The sequence below is a fragment of the Canis lupus genome, chromosome 1 (genome assembly GCF_011100685.1).
Source record: "Canis lupus familiaris isolate Mischka breed German Shepherd chromosome 1, alternate assembly UU_Cfam_GSD_1.0, whole genome shotgun sequence".
Lineage (NCBI taxonomy): Eukaryota > Metazoa > Chordata > Mammalia > Carnivora > Canidae > Canis > Canis lupus.
The window spans coordinates 122,357,317-122,369,954 of record NC_049222.1 but is presented as its reverse complement, the minus strand read 5'-3'; the positions used below and the strand labels follow the sequence as shown (position 1 = coordinate 122,369,954).

Genomic DNA, 12,638 nt, shown 5'->3' with positions numbered 1-12,638 from the left:
ATAATGAAAAATGGGGAAGTTTAATTTCAGGGAATGGATAAAAATGTTTGCCCGCTGTGAGGTAGGCAGCACGGCGGCCCCGGGCGCGGCTCCCGGAGGACCGAGCGAGGCCTGGGGGTGTCCTGCCCATCCCTGGGGGCCGGGACCCGCGGGGCCTGGGCGCCCAGCACCTGCAGCTCCACCCGCCGTCCCCCAAGGGCGAGAGCCCTCCTCGGGGTCGTCCAGGGTCACCCGTGGGCTCAGGGCTCCTGGGGGTGCACGAAAGGTGGGCTCCCTGGCGGACGGGGACGTGAGGACAGACCGGGGGGAGCCGGAAGGTTCTGGTTAGCTGGGGGATCGGGCCGGCTCCTAAAGTAGACGCCTTCGCCCTCGGGCCGTGCCTGCTGTGCCCCCCACTTGCCTCCCAGGTCCCCACGGCTTTCGCTATCCTGCCCCCGCCCCTGCTCCTACCTCCTCTGGCTTCCCCCCTGCAGGCCCGGCCCGAGCCCCTTCCCGAGGCACCTCGCCGAGTCCGGCCCCCGCCCTACACCTACGTCTACCCCCACTAAGGGCTGAATGGAGCCCACAGTCCCCTGTGGGGTCCCTCCCTGGCCCCCTGGAGTGTGCACATGTTGGGCAGCAGGCCCGGGCCAAGGCAGGGAGCTTGGCTGGGCAGGGGCCTCGGGTGCAGCAGGCACATGTCCTGTACAGAGGGGACGTGGGCACCCAGGACAATGCCCACGGGGTGACGTGCCCTGAGCCAAGGCCCAAACTGCCAGCAAAGCCCAGGAGTGAAGGCAGAGGCGCTCGGGGGCGACCCTGACACCCTGGGCCGCGAGGTGACACTTGGCGGTTGTGTAGCTCCCTACTCAGTGTCGCCTCTCACGACGGCCACGCTCACGCTTTCCGAGCGGCCGAGTCACCGGGTGTGCGTGGACCCACCCGGGGGGCACAACCCCGTGTTCCCAGCCACAGGGCACGGCCGGGAGACTTGGTGACGCCCAAGGGCAGCCGTTTGGGAAGTAGCTGAGTCCCGTCGTTGTCTGTGCCGGAAGGACAGCAGTAAGCATCCATTAGACCCCTTCTGTTTGCCCAGGATGGTGCCAGGGGCCGGGCCGTGTGCAGGCCGTACCTACCCGACAGCCGACCCCAACCTGGCCCCCGGGGCGCCATCTGTTACTTCCCGGGAGGCCGACGGCGCTGGCAGCCGGGGAGCACTGTGCCCGGAGCCCTGCCCATGCCCGGGTGCGGCCCGAGCCTCCGCAGACGGGGTGGCCTTGGAAGACCCGGGGCAGCCGGGAGCTCGGGGTCCCCTCCGGGGTGAGCAGGCCTCGGCCGCGTGCTCCCCCTCGGCCCGTCCTCACTGTGGCCAAGAAGCCACGTCGCCCCGGGCTCAGGCTTCCCTGCGATGCCACCGCGGACCCGGCGTGGGGAGCCGTGCAGCCCGGTGGGTGGAGCTCTAGGCCGCGGGGCGGGTTGGGTGCCCTCGAATCGCCCCCTGCGGGAGCTGGGACGGGCCTCCGCCGGCTCTGCGTCCATCGGTGCCCGGGTGGCAGGTGCCCCGAGACGGGGCGTGACTCGCCCGAGGCCACGCAGCAGGTGGGGGGCTGTGCAGGCGAGGGCCCGGGCGGGGCTTAGGGCTCACGCGCTGTCCGAGCTTCTCCTTGGGCACCTTCCTTCCTGCCCCGTGAACTGCGGGTCTCAGTGTTTGCCCTTCGGGAGCCTTTGAAAGAACCAAGGAGCCGCGGCTCCCCCCGCCTGCCCTTCGCCCCAACACCTGCTCACCCTCGGCCCCCACGCGTGCCGCGGCCGAGCGCACGGTGACCCTGGGCCGCTGGGGCCGGAGCCCGTGCCCTGCGTGTGTGCCGTCGGTGCCCCACTGACAGATGCACACGCACACGCACACACACGCATGCCCTGTGCTCCCAGCAGCCCCGAGGACCTAGGGTCGGGGGTCCCGGCCTCCAGGGCTGCGTGCGGCTCTGAGGGCGGAGGAGGAGGCTGGGATGGCGACCGCTTCTCCGGCTGCGAATCACAAAGGCCCTCCGAGCATCTAGGCGGCACAGGCGGTCGCGTGAGTGAGTGTGCGAGGCTGCGGCGTGTGCACACGCACGGCAGGACGCCCGAGCAGCCGTGGTCCCCTTTGTCCTCCAGGCCCCCGGTCGTGGCGATCCTGGCCTGTACCCACGCCTCTCCCGTGTGGTGGGTGGCGCGGGGGCCGCGGGGGGCGGGTGTCCCCTCCGCACCCGGGGCGGGCATAGCGGGGGCCCCTCCGCCTGTGGGCGGCTGCTCCCCGGGGAGCCCTGGCGGGCGGCCGGCGAGCACCGGGCGGGCATCCAGCGGCCTCTGGCCCGACCTGTGTGAGCGGAGGCCGTGTTTATTGTCAGAAAGATGACTAAGAAATCCTCGACATATCGTATCATCAGCATTATGATCGGAGAAACAACACCTACAAAATCTATTATTCATTAAGTGTAACCAATATATAATTTAAAACAGTGGGTTTTGTCAAATAATGTTAGGTCAGCATAATTTTCTGCCTATTACTAATATCTATAACATCTTTGCCTTAGTCAGCTCTATTTAAATATGCAATCATTTACAGCTTTTGAGAATATTTCTGTGCGCTCCCAATTTCCAATATTCAACTACGACAAATTTTATGCTGACATCAATAGCAAACTATTAAAGACAGTATTTCATTATTGGTTTTTCATCCCAAAAGTTATTTACAATTATATACTAAGCACTCATATTAAAGGAAACCATTTAAATGAGGTGCTATCTACTTTAACAATATGTCTGTCACAGAATGAGATTGTGTTTAAAGATTTTATCAAGAAATGGTTGTTTGCTGAGGTTATGTTTTGTCCATGAAATATGCATTTCATATCTCTTTCATTTCATTAACATAATTTAATTTGTGCTTTGCATTTTGTGCATAATACATATTTGATTTACAAAACAAATATTTCCATTAGAAAATGAATTTCATGCAGGCAAAAAAGCAGAACCAAATGATGTATTGAAGGAAAATAAGAAGAAATGAAATGCATTTTCTCAGTCTATTAAAAAATCTATGGCATTGACAGAAAGTGCACTTAGTGGTACATTTAAAAAATAGCACATATGTCAATGTATTAACAAATAGAATTGGAAATACAAATATTTCCCTATATCAAGCCAAGAATCTCTTTATTTTAATTGAGTTGATTTAAAAGCCCAACTACAATTTAATTTTTATTTCACGATGTGGGGCTGGGGCTGGTGCCGTCGGAGCTGTGTGGGGTTGGCGGTTGATGGAAGGAGATAGTTGACCTTAAAAATGGCTTTTATTGACAATGGAGAGACATGCTTGAATAGGAAGCGAAGGGGAAGGGGGCCCTTTGTGATCCGGGAGCAGGGAGGGGAGCGCGGGCAGGGCCGGCTGGTGAGCAGCTCCCGCTCCGCCGCCCCCTCGCCACCCCCTCGCCCCGGGAAGCGGGGACGAGTCTCTGCTGGCCCCGCGTGACACGGGCCGGGGGCAGGGGCCTGCGGGTGCCAGAGGCCGGGCTGCCCCTCCGCCGCCGAGGACCCTCCTCCTTGCCAGGCTGTGGCCGTGCTGTGGGGCCCACCCGTCGGGTCCGTGGTGGCGAGACGCTGGACGGCGGGGCTGACGCATCCCAGCGGGTCCCCAAGAGACACGGGGCGGGCCCCGACCCTGCATGTGCGGCCTCCCCGCAGCCCAGGAGGACCCGAGGGGGCCGGCTCTCCCGGAGAGCTGTGGGATGGTGGGGGGACACCGAGGCTGGGGAGAGGACGGCGTCGTGCCGGGCGTCCTCATGGGCCACCTCGCTGGCTCCACTTCCCTGACCCGAGCGCTCTTCCCGCAGCCCGTGCCCCATGCTTCTCGTGACTCACAGCCACAGAGCAAGGGGGCAGCCGCCGGCCGGCCGGCCCTCAGGATGCTGACACAGGGTCGGAAGGATCTCGGGGGGCCGGGGGGCTGTTGGGAAAATCCCCGGGGCCTCTCCCAGGACAAGCAGGGGGAGTCTTGGCGCCCTGATGGTCGAGGACATGCCGTTTACAAATGCAAAGGGCGGTGGTGACCCTGGGGCTGAGTGGGACTGCCGTGTACGGTTGCATGGGCTGCGCACTGAGCCGCAGTGGAGAAGCCATCCGCGTGGGTGAACATGACAGATGTGCCGCGAGGATCGTGCAGCGTGGCTGCGCTGGGGCAGGAAGGTCACGTCACACTGCCCGTGGCCACGAAGCATCACTGTCGGGGTGAGAGTGCCCCCCGTGCTCCTGCTCCCAGTGCTCCCCTGACTTCACATGCACGGCCTCGGACACACTCCCCCCTGCGCCCTCAGGCTCCGAGTCCTCCCATCGTCTGACTCTGTCCCTCTCTGGAGGCCCTGAGGAGCAGCCTGCTTACCGCTGCCCCCTGGGCCTGTGCCCTCAGGGCTCCTTGTGCCCTTGCTGCCGGGACACAGCGCCCCTGGGGCCGGACAGTCCCCACTGGTCAGACCGAGGTCTGTGTACACTGGGCCGAGGAGGAGGGGTCACCTTGCCTGTGAGAAATGCCCACAGGCCTCTGGGGCACAGGGGCCTGGGCAGGGGGCCGCGGGGTGCTGGCAGGGGGCTTCCTCCATGATCCGAGTGGGACAGCAGGGCCGGGGGCTGTGGGTGTGCTCCAAGGCCCCGGACCAGCCTGGTCCCCGCTCCTAATTCTGTCCCCCTCCTTCTCTGCCCCTTCCCCCCTTGGGCTGCCCAGGGCCCCAGGACCCCAGGACAGCGTGGCCTGGAACTAGAAAAATCCCTCCTGCTTTGACACAAAACATCACAAAACCATGGTCAAGATGGTTGGAGACGGGGGAAACCGGTCGCCTCGCAGGGGCCAGCAGGAGTGAAGAGGCCCCAGCCTGGGATTGGGTCCCCCGGTGTCGGGAGCCCAGGCACCATCAGGCCGGTCTGATGGCCCACAGCCCTGGGGACCGGGCCGTGCTGCCTGGAGGAGGCGGGGAGCCAAGGCCTCTGCGTGGTCTCCGTTGTACCAGGGAAGCTGTGGCCCCTGAGTCAGGAGGGGCGGCCACCGAGCGGGGGACACAGCGGACGATGCGCATCCGTGGCGTGCACTTCCCTCCTCCGAGCCAGACTCTGTGAGCCACGCGTGGGGCGAAGGCGAAGGCTGGCGTCCTCGTCACGGAAGAAGAGACAACGGGGGGGGGGCAGCGCCTTTGGGACTGGCTGCCACTGCGCGTGACCCGGGGGGTGTGCCCAGGCGCGGCTGAGCCGGGGCCCGCCCCGGGGTGTGTCCCTGCTGGGTCCCCAAGCCCTCGCCTCTCTGCCCAGCCAGGCGTCCGTCTCCTGAGGACCCGCGACACCTGCATCGGACACAAGGTCAACCCGCCTTGACATGATACTTAGTTTTGCTCCCAGGATGACACGTGGCTCCACGGCAGGTGCTGGGGAAACAGAGGCGTGGGACCCGGTCCCTGCCACTGGGAGCCACGCGCCAGAAGGGAATTTATCCTTAACCGATCTTAATGGTTAATTCCCTTTAAATACAACTCCCTTTTACGCGTGTGACGTGTGTGTGCACAGCTGATATCGGGGCCTGGTCTCAAGCATGCGCTGGCTTCTAGCGAGAAGCCCTTTCCCTTGTGAGACCAGCTTTGTCCGTCCTGTCGCTCCACACCCTCATCCCAGCGGCTCGGGGTGGGCCCTCCCCGCTCTTTTAGCTGCTCCCATTGCATTTGGTGGTGTTTGTTTCCGTTTTTGCTTTTTTTTTTTTTTTTTTTTTTTAATGTACCATTAGGAATTTACGCTCAGGCTTCCTGCCAGAACCGTACACTCCTCTCGCAGCCACCGTACTGTCACGGCGGCCGTCCAACATTCCCATTTTATTTTTCTGGAGCGCTTCCTTCTCACGCAGCGTTTGGCTCTCTAGAAGGACGCTCCGCTCCCTTCCGCTTGGGCCTGGGGACCGACGGGGCCCCTCCGGCTTCCCGTTGCTACAACCTCCCCTTCCTCCGTTTACTCCTTCATCTTGTTGGTACACACCCTGCAGCGACTTTCTGAGAAAAGGTGCCTGGAGAATCCTTTTCTTTGTGGACTCGGCATGTTTGAAATGCTCCTCTGGACTGGCCCCGTGCGGCTGGACGTAGGACCCGGGGTTGCTGTCGCTCACCCTGCCGGGGTTGAAGGCGCTTGCCCCGGTGTGGTCCGGGATCCACCGCGGCCCAGGCCTTCCCAACGTGGCCCGCAGTCCCCTGCAAGTACTGGGAGCCTGCGCGCATCCCCGCCGCCCTGAAATCCCGCCGTGAGGGGCTCCCTCCGTCTGGAAACGGCTGTCACCGCTGCCGGGATGTCTTCGCTGTCACTGCCTGCGAGGACTTCGGCCCTGGTTTCTGGGGCCAAACCCTTCTGGACTTCCTGTCACTGAGTCACCACCTCATCCTCCCACCTTAGCGGGTCTCTCCCATTCCCATCTTTGTTGCTTCTGTTCTTCCAAGGGACACACTTCACTTTAACTGCCAACTGCCCATTGACCCAAGTCCTGCTCTCACAGTTCTGATTTGAAAAACTCCTTTTCTCCTCCTCCTCCTCCTCCTCCTCCTCCTCCTCCTCCCCCTTCTTCTAGGGACTATTCCTTTTGTCCGTCTCCGGTTCCGGGCTCTGGGAACCATGTGTTTTCATACCTCTCTGAAGCATTAATGATAACCTCGTGGGCATTTCCTTTAAAAAAAAGAATGGTGGCAAAAAATGCATCCCACAAAACCCACCCTCCTTAACCAAATTTTAAGTGTTTTACGCTCATCGGAGGAGGCGGGTCGCAAACGGGCAAACAGTGCATGTACATCAGTCAAACTATTTTTCCGAGGTATCTGCATCGGTCCAACTCGGAAGGCGAGGAGAGTGGCGGTTGTGAGGGGCAGAGGCCTGCGAGGGGGAGTGGGAGGCGGAGACGGGAGCTGCTGCTGGGCCGGGAGGTTCAGGCAGGCGCAAGGAAGAAGGGGGATCGCGGGCACTCGTGTCCTGCCCCTGCACTGCCTGCTGTCTCCTCAGGTCCCCGTCGGCCCCCATCTCACATTTCGGGGCCTCTCCTCAGGTGTCTGGAACCCCCCATCCCTGCGCATCTCGGGGTGAAGGGCCAGAGCACCCCGGGAGGGGTCGTGCTCAGACGGGCCCCTGGGCCTCTGTGGGGGCGACGGGGAGGCGGCCTGCCTGATTCCTGGGAACTTCCCTGAGGGGACCTGCTGGTGTTTGCCCGGGGCCCGCCTGCCCGTGAGAGCCCCCCATCTCCTGGGGACCTGGGGGTGCATGGTGGGCTCGGCCATCTGCTTCGGGGCCGGGCCTTGGGGTCCCTGCACCCTGTGAGGCTCCTTGGCCCCTGTTTCCATCGGGCTGCCCCCGTCTCTGCGGAGCTCGTTCCACTGTCTGTGGGGGGACAGGGGCGCCCTCCCGGCTGTCCGGGCCCGGAGGTTGGGGGGCGGCTGAGGCCCGGCCGGCCCTCGGGTCGGAGGCCCGTCCACGCGGCACGCTTGGGCGGTGCTGGTGGCCCTGGTCCCTGAGGGTCCCTGGTCCCCCCCAGTTCTCACTGCGCCGTCTGCTGTCTGGCCCCGAGCTGTCACAGTCGTCCTCCGCGGCTGCTGCTCTTCACAGTCCTGTGCTCCGGGGCCTCGTGCCCTTTCCCTCCCTGACTGCCTGTGGGACGCTCAGCCTGGCGCGGGGAGACGCAGAATCTCCCACGCGGGCCGGAAGGACACGAGAGCGGCCCCTCGGTGCCGGGCCCTCCCTCCTGCCCCTTGCACTCGGCTTCCTCCTGCCCCAGGAGGAAGGTGCAGGGTGACCTGACCTCCCAGCCCTGCCGGCTCTGCTGGTGGTTCCAGGGCAACCTCCACAGGCCCCGACGGAGGCTGGGCCGGGGGGCGCGGTGGGCGGGCGGCTCCGTCCAGAACCTCCACGGGCTGAACCGACACCCCCTTCCTCCCGGGCACAGCTGAGCGTCCGAGGCCCAGCACCCCGCGGTCCATTCCCCGCCCCGCAGCTCATCCCCTCCTCCTGCGCTCGGCCCCTAAGAGGGTCTGGATCCCAGCTCAGCGGCCTCGGGGGGGAAGGGACATGCGAGTGACAGTGGGCGAGGTGGGGGCCGCAGCACTTAGCTCCCACCCACCAAGATACACCCAGAACTTTTCAGTATAAACACCCACATCTGCCGGCTGTATGCCCTGTTTTAAGATACAGTACGTTCATAGAAAACACGAGGTCCAATAAGGCTGAGAGCACGGTTTGCTCCTCAGTTCCCACGAGGAGGGTGACGTCGTGCGGCGCAGGGCCGGGTGGTGGGCGGCGGAGGGCAAGTGTGGGCAAGAGCCCTCGGCGCGTCCCCGCTGGGAGGAGCAGGTGCGGCAGGGCGCGCAGGCTTGGGTAACCCCAGCAGGCTCTGGGGCGCCGGATGCCCTGGGGTGACGCGGGCGGGGGCCTGGGCCCTGGGGTAGGGGTGTCCCTAGACAGGGTGACGGGGGCCGGCCCTGGACCGGTTGGCTCGTGCCACTGATCAGTATTCTGGGGGCGCGCTGGGCCTGCAAGGGACAGTCCCTGCCGATGGCAGAGCCTCAGAAGCACGGAGAGGACAGGACGTGGTTAATAAACAGCCCCTGCGGGGGGACCGGACTGCACAAAGGGTAGATGTGAGCTTGCAGGGGTGGGAGAGCTGGCCCGGGAGGCGCTGGGCTGGTGGGGAGAGCACCCCGAGTGAGTAGGACCCCAAGGGCCGGGCTGATGCGTGGGGGCGGCTGCGTGGGCGGTCGGGGGGCTTCCTGGGGGGGCTGTGAAACAGCCTGAAGGATACAAGTGGGGGCGAGTGAAGGGGGCTCTCCTGGGAGCAGCCTGCAATAGGGCCGCTCTGGGCCAGGGTCCTGCTCTCCTGACTTCCCTCCCCCTGCCCCCCTCCTCCCTCCTCCTCCAGCATCAGCCAGTCAGCGGGGGCCCAGGTATGTGTCAACAGGCCACTAAGAGGTACCCAGCAGCACCCCCTGTCCCCCTCCCTGCTGCCATCATCCCTGGCAACAGTGCATCCCGGCAGGGGACACCCCCCACCCCACCCCCGGCCTCTGGGTGCACAGCAGGTGCGAGGGGCGGGGGGCGCTGGGGACAGAGGGGCCTCGGGCTGCTCATCCTGGTGGAGCACCCGGGCGGGGGTCCGGCCCCACGGCTCCCGCCCGCTGCAGGTCCCGGCGCCCTCGCGGAGCCTCACTCAGGGGAGGGGCCTCCTCAAGTGCCACCTGATGGCGGGAAAATAAAAGCGGTGATTTAGAGGCCACCTCCACTCGACGGGCTTCCTTCGCCGAAGACGCTCAGCTAATGAACCTCAAGCAGATTCATGGCTGTGTGTGAAGTCGACGGGGTCCTCACTCCGCAGAGACGAGCCGCATAAATCTTTGTTTTTAATGTCTAATGATATGTAAAATATTTAAATTTGCAACTCAGAATTATTAAGCTGCCAAGGTTTTTTGCCTATTAAAGTGTATTCTCGTCTGAGAATTTATGGGGCGCCCTGTGCCCGCCGCCAGCCCCCGTTAGGGGACGGAGGTATAGATTTGTGGTCTCCTACTGTAAAAAACTTCAGGATCGTCTGACCCTGTAAACTGAAAATTCATGTCTCTCGCCCGGGGACAAATGCATTCTTTGTAAAGGCGGCCCATGGCCAGCCTTGGGCTCATGTTAGTTTATTGTCACTGGTTGATAACGTTTAATGGAAAAGATACAAGAGTGCCAAAGAATTTTAATTATTTTTGTGATAAAGTTATATGTTCGGCCTTGAAAAAGTAGAGATAATGCAGGGATTCATTATTATTCCCACTGTGTTTAAACAGACGACACAGAATGCAAACAAAAGCAGATGAAATTTGAAAAGTATTATCAATATTGCAGATAGCAGATGCCCTTTCGAATCAGAACAAGCATATCTTCTATAGCAACTTTATGGTTGAGTAGTTTATTCATTTCTATTAGAAGGTTGTACGTTTCTAAAATATGTAGATGGTATCTAGAAAAACCAACCAACCAGACGGGTCATTCTGCTTGTTTTCCTAAATTTATTATTTCACTTCTGCAGGCCCGATCCGAGGGGCATTAACATGGGAGCGGAGTCTCATTGTGTCAAATTCTATCTCGCGCGTGACCTTTGGCGGGCTTGGCGCTGGTGTGGAAAGGAGATCGGAGCGAGGGGTCTGGACCACGGCGGAGTCTGCGTTGGGCTTGATCTGGGCGGCGGGTGTGAGGCCGGCGTCGGGGCCCGCCTGGCTGTCCCTCGAACTCCCTTATCCTCTGGGCTTCTCTGGGCGCCCGACGGAGGGAAACGAGTCCAGGAGCAAATGGCGAGTGTCCCTTGCCACCCGTCCCCCTCCGAGGGCCGACCCACCCCCCTAGGTTTCGCCATGACACCTAAAAACGGATCCGACCCCTCTCATGGGCTGCAGTCCTCCTGCCGCTGGGGCCGCCCGGGCTCCAGCTGGATCCTGAGGCTCCTCCGGCCACCCCTGGGGGGCCGGGGCAGATGGCCTTGGCGACCCTGTTCTGATTTTCTTTTCTGAGAGATGGATCGATTCTCGTTCTCATGTTCACTCAGCAGGGTAGCCTGGAGCCTCAGCCTTGCAGCCAGGACCTCGGGCTCCAGAGGAGCCGGGACGTGGGCTGGGAGGCCGCTGGGGCGGGGAGCATCCCTCCCGTGAGGTTATAGGGTCGAGGAAGCTCTCAGCCCACTTAGTGCTCGGTAACTGTGAGCTGCGATCATTATCTGCATCGTTGTTTTCTTCCACTGATGGCTCCTGGACGCGTAGGGGATCGCTCTCCCTCTCCCTCTGCCTCTCCCCGCTGTTGGCTGACCGGGGCCCCTTCTGTGGCTCCCTCCGGGTTGAGGTTGCTTTGAGGCAGCCCCAGGAGTGTGACAGCCACTGGCTGCGTCTTAGAGGGAGGCCGTGACCCACGGAGGTGCAGGGCTGGGGACCCGAATCCCCAGGTGCTCGGAGCTGGGGCGTCTCGGCCACAGAGAGGCTGTGAGGACAAGCCCAGGCTCCGGGGCACGCATCGCACCTGGCTGGGAGCCGACAGCAGGGCGTGAATTAACCGGCGCTTTCAGGAAGCCGTACCTGGCGGCGAGCGGCTTCCTAGAAGGGACTTGCTCGGAGACGGGACGCTTCCAGAAACAAGGCGCGTGATAAGCCAGGAGCGACTGCAGCATCCCTACTGCGTGCTCCGGCCACGATGCAATCGCGTTAGGGATTAAAAGCGAAAGGATAGCGGGAAATTGTGTTTGGAAGCTAAATAGCATTTGAAACAGAAATAATAAATCAGGAAAACCCACAATGGAAGGATCCTGAAGATGCTACACGTCAAAACGAGTGGGTCACGGAGAAGGCCGTGAGTACATAGCGGGAAATTTATGCCTTTTAAATATATTTATCAGGAAATAAGAAGGGTGGATGACAAATGGGCTTGGCGTTCAACCGTAGAGACCGGAAAAAGCGCAAAACCCCAAGAAATAAGGAAGTGGTACGGATAAGGTCAGACGTGCGTCAAGCAGATGGACTGACCAAGACACGGATGGCTTCTTGCAAAGATTAGCAAGGGACAAGGGACGAGGGACAAGGGTCGGTGCAGGCAGGACGCAGCACAGCCCGAGGAGGCCTCTGGATGACGGGGGTGAGCCAGGGGCACCCGAGGCTCCCAAGCACCTGCCGGGACCGGTTCCCCCGGACAGTCCCGCTTCCTGCCCGTCGTCCCCTCATAATTATGAATGTCACGTCCTTTCATCTCGAAGTGTCCTGGTTTGGAAGGTGACATCACGGGCGCCGGCGCCAAGAGCCACATGTGACGACCGAGAGCTGGAAATGCGGCTCGGCCACACGTGCTGGGCTGTGCTCGCGCACCCGCGGCGGCTTTGGAAGACTTAGTACGAGACAAAGGTGGCAAAATAGCTCAATGGTTTTTTTTTTTTTTTTTTTACGCTGATTACCTGTTTAATAATCTTTGGACATTTTGGGTTAAATCAAGCACATTTTTAAAAAAGATTTTTATTTATTTATTCATGACAGACACATAGAGGCAGACACGGGCAGAGGGAGAAGCAGGCTTCATGCAGGGAGCCCGACGTGGGACTCAATCCCCAGACCTGGGGTCATGCCCTGAGCTGAAGGCAGGCGCTCACCACGGAGCCACCCAGGTGCCCCCAAATCAAGCACATTATTAAAATGCATTTCACCTGATTCTTGTATGTGGCTGCTGGAGAACCGGAACTGCCTATGGGCTGACATTCTATTTCGGTTTTTCTTTTATTTTTTAGAGAGAGAAGGAGCGCATGTGCCTTGAGCGTGCCTGCGGGGAGGGCGAGCATCACAAGCAGGCCACACTCTGAGATTTTGCCCCAAGGACCTGCCCCCTAGGTCCCACCCCCCCAATTCGCCCCCAAGGCCCACTCCCCCAAGATCTTGCCCCTGAGGTCCCACCCCCGAGGTCCTGCCCCCCAAGATCTCACCCCCAAGGTAACGCCCCAAGGTCCTGCCCCCTGCATCATGCCCCTGAGGTCCCACTCCCCCAACTTGCCCCTGAGGTCCCACCCCCGAGGTCCTGCCCCCCCCAAGATCTCGCTCCCTCGAGGTCTCACCCCTGAGGTC

The 12,638-nt window shown here is 61.3% G+C and overlaps 1 long non-coding RNA gene across 1 annotated transcript in view; it reads left to right on the top strand.

Annotated features, from left to right (window-relative positions):
• Positions 1-12,117, top strand: part of LOC119870687 — a 31,725-nt gene extending 19,608 nt beyond the window's left edge. The window contains exon 3 of the long non-coding RNA XR_005353241.1: positions 12,060-12,117. This is a non-coding gene — a long non-coding RNA (uncharacterized LOC119870687). The remainder of the gene's footprint in view (positions 1-12,059) is intronic.
• The last annotated feature ends 521 nt before the right edge of the window (positions 12,118-12,638 follow it).